Source organism: Myotis davidii, unplaced genomic scaffold (genome assembly GCF_000327345.1).
Source record: "Myotis davidii unplaced genomic scaffold, ASM32734v1 scaffold847, whole genome shotgun sequence".
Lineage (NCBI taxonomy): Eukaryota > Metazoa > Chordata > Mammalia > Chiroptera > Vespertilionidae > Myotis > Myotis davidii.
The window spans coordinates 840,199-843,243 of NW_006298049.1; the positions used below are offsets into that span (position 1 = coordinate 840,199).

The 3,045-nt window shown below is 43.5% G+C and overlaps 1 long non-coding RNA gene across 1 annotated transcript; it reads right to left on the reverse strand.

Moving 5' to 3' along the window:
- Window positions 1-1,658: 1,658 nt before the first annotated feature.
- On the reverse strand, window positions 1,659-2,079 carry LOC107184675. The gene is made up of 2 exons (XR_001515569.1): window positions 1,934-2,079; window positions 1,659-1,894 (listed from the first exon to the last, which is right to left on the reverse strand). It is a non-coding gene; the product is annotated as an uncharacterized LOC107184675 (long non-coding RNA).
- Window positions 2,080-3,045: the final 966 nt, after the last annotated feature.

The window sequence follows — 3,045 nt, forward strand, 5'->3', positions numbered from 1 at the left end:
AATCCCCAATGGGAGGGGGGGGGGCATGCAGGAGGCAGCTAATCAGTAATTCTCTCTCTCTCTCTCCCTTCCTCTCTGAAATCAATAAAAATATATTTTAAAATAAATAAATAAAAATTTATATGGAAATTCAAGGGTCTCAGAGTAGCTAAAATAATCTTGAAAAAGAACATAGTTTGATTTCTAAACTACAGTAATGAAGACAGTGTGGTATTGACATCAGAGGACATACCAGGTATAGATCAAAAGAACAGAACTGAAGATTCAGAGGGGAGGGGGGACCAAACTTTCTACATTTGTAAACAGTTGATTTGTGACAAGGGTGCTAAGACCATGCAATGATGAAAGAAGACTGCAACAAATTGTGTTGGGACAACTAGATGTCCACATGCAACAGAATGAAGTTGGAACCTCATTCTGACACTATATATAAAAATTAAATCAAAATCGATCAAAGACCTAACTTTAAGGAGCATGGATTTGATTTTACATGCAGTGGGAAGCACTTGGAGGGTTTTAAGAAGAAATGGTTTGATCATATTTAGACACTCAAGAGAGGACACAGGGAATTTGTTATTATAATCCAGGCAAGAGACAATAGAACCATGGATTAGGGTGTTAGCTGCGGGAAAGGAAATAAGTGGTCAGATTCAGGATAGGTTTTAGGGATAGAGCTCATGGAACTTGCTGATGGAGCACACAAGGAAGGAGAGAAGCGAGAGAGCAATAACTAAAATGTAAATTTTTGTCTTGAGCAACCAGATAGAATTCAGAATCTTTTACAGAGATGGAAAACTAGAAGAGGGAGAATCAAGAATTTTATTTTGGGGCCATGTTATGTGTGAGCTGTCTATCAGATACTCAAAATATGTACGGCAAAGAGTTGAATTTATATGCCCAATGTTCCCAGAAGGGTCAGGGCTGGAACGACAGGCATTTTGATGGCTTTTAAAGCCAAGATTGAGGTTATCTGAAGGAGTGTGTGGATGTAAAGGAAGCATCAGGCAACAAGCTCATGTCTGGCAGTCAAGTAGAGGAGTTTCAGCCAAGAAGTTTCAGAACAACAACAAAAAAGTAAGCGAGGCACCACAGCAGCGAAGACAAGAAGGCGTTTCATAGAGGGTGTGGTGATTGTAAATTGCTGCTGGCAGTCAAGTAGAGTGGCTACTGAGAAGAAACTCCGGGCTTTATTAACATGCAGATCACCAGTGTCCTAGAAAGGGCCTTTCAGTGGAGGGTTGGGGAAGTGGCCAATTGGAGTGAGTTTAGGGGAGAATGTGAGGTGAGAGGTGTAATGGCAACCATTTTCATTTGACTAATACTTTCTAAACTTTAGAATCTAAACTTTTGATTTGCATTTGTATTTGTTCTCTTTTGATTTCTGATCTAGCATCTTTGTGATTATTGCATTAAAAAAAACTGCAGGATAACATACATCCCAAAGTGCACTAATCTTAGCATGTACAGCTCGATTGGCTTTTTACGTTTGTGTATGCCCATGTAAATCATGTTCAGATTAAGACATAGAATATAAAGGGTACTTAAGGTTCCCGTGTGCACCGTTCCAGTTTATAATCCCCCCCGAAGTAAACCAATATCCTGACTCATCTATACATCCATTAGCCTTACTACAAAAATTTCCCCGAAGAAAACAAATGAAAACTCTGAAGGGCATTTAATCGGAAACTACGGTAGTGTAGGTATGAAATGACAATCAGTTGGCGCCAAATCCTGACGCATTACTTTGAAAAGCCTTCCTCTCCGACGCCCCGCCCACTTTCTACACCACGCCCCCCGCCCTTTTTTTTTCCTGCCCAGCAACACCGGGGCACAACAGGCGGCGAGCGGAGACCGCTTTTCTGTCATGCGCACTAGGGATGGGCGCGCTTCCCTCCTTCCCCATTCAACCAACTAGGACAAGGCGTCCTCCGACACACTGAGAGTCCACTAGGCGCGCGTGCGTCCTGCCGCGCGGTCTTGCGCATGAGCAGATCGGCCCGCGAGGGCGGAAGTGAGGAGCTAGTGCGCGGAGGTGGGGCCGCCGCACTTGCTGCGGGGCGGGCGAGCGACCGACATGGCGACACAGAGCAATGGTCATAAGGTGGCTGAAAAGAATGGAAGACAAATTCAACAATATGTGTAAGAACCAAGAGGAAATGATGAAAAATGCGCTGCTATAAAGAACTCAATAGAAAGCATCAACAGTAGACTAGAAGAAGCAGAGGAACACATCAGTGAGCTAGAAGACAAGGTAGGAAAAAATACCCAAGCACACCCCCTCGTTTCTTACCGGCGAATATTAAGTTTCTTCCTGACGCGCGCGCTGGTTTCGCGTCCGGGGCCGTGGTGCGCCTGCGAGATTGCGCTTCGGTTCTCCCCTTAACTTTAATTCATGGCTTTGGGGTTGGGGGGGAGGGTGGGGGTGGCGGGACTAGTTCCGTTAGTTATTTATCTTAGAGGGGTGGTGCACAGACGGACTCCAGATTTATTGTCGCCAGATTTCACAAAAGAGGAATTGGAGCAGAACCCCGCTTCTCCTTTTGTCTAATTGCCCTTAAAAGGTAGTCCATGTATCGTGTAGGAATTGGGGACTTTTTGTTTTACATCTTATTTTGTGGGTTAGGTATATATTTTTTTCAATGCCATGCACATTCAGGTTGGGTTAATTTTTTTTAAAATCTTCGTTCCCTCGATCATTTTTTCTTTCCTTGCTTTTCTCTTTCTACACCTCTCATTTCTTATTTGCGTGCGTGCGTGCGTGTGTGTGTGTGTGCGCGCAGAGAACTGAATGTCCTGGGTTGTGACTCGCGGTGCTCTCCTGGTGGTACTGCATTAAAGAGAAAATTAATGTATGAGTGTGATTATAAACTCTGTTCGAAGAAAATCACAAGTGTGTGGTGATTCCGTTATAACGAGATGCCTTTTGCATCGGTAGAAAAGAACCTGTCTGCCTTTGCTTTAGTTTTAAATTGGTGGTAGTGGTGGCATTATTACTGATATGATATTAGTTGCATTAGTAAAAAAAAAAAATTCCCCCAACACCCC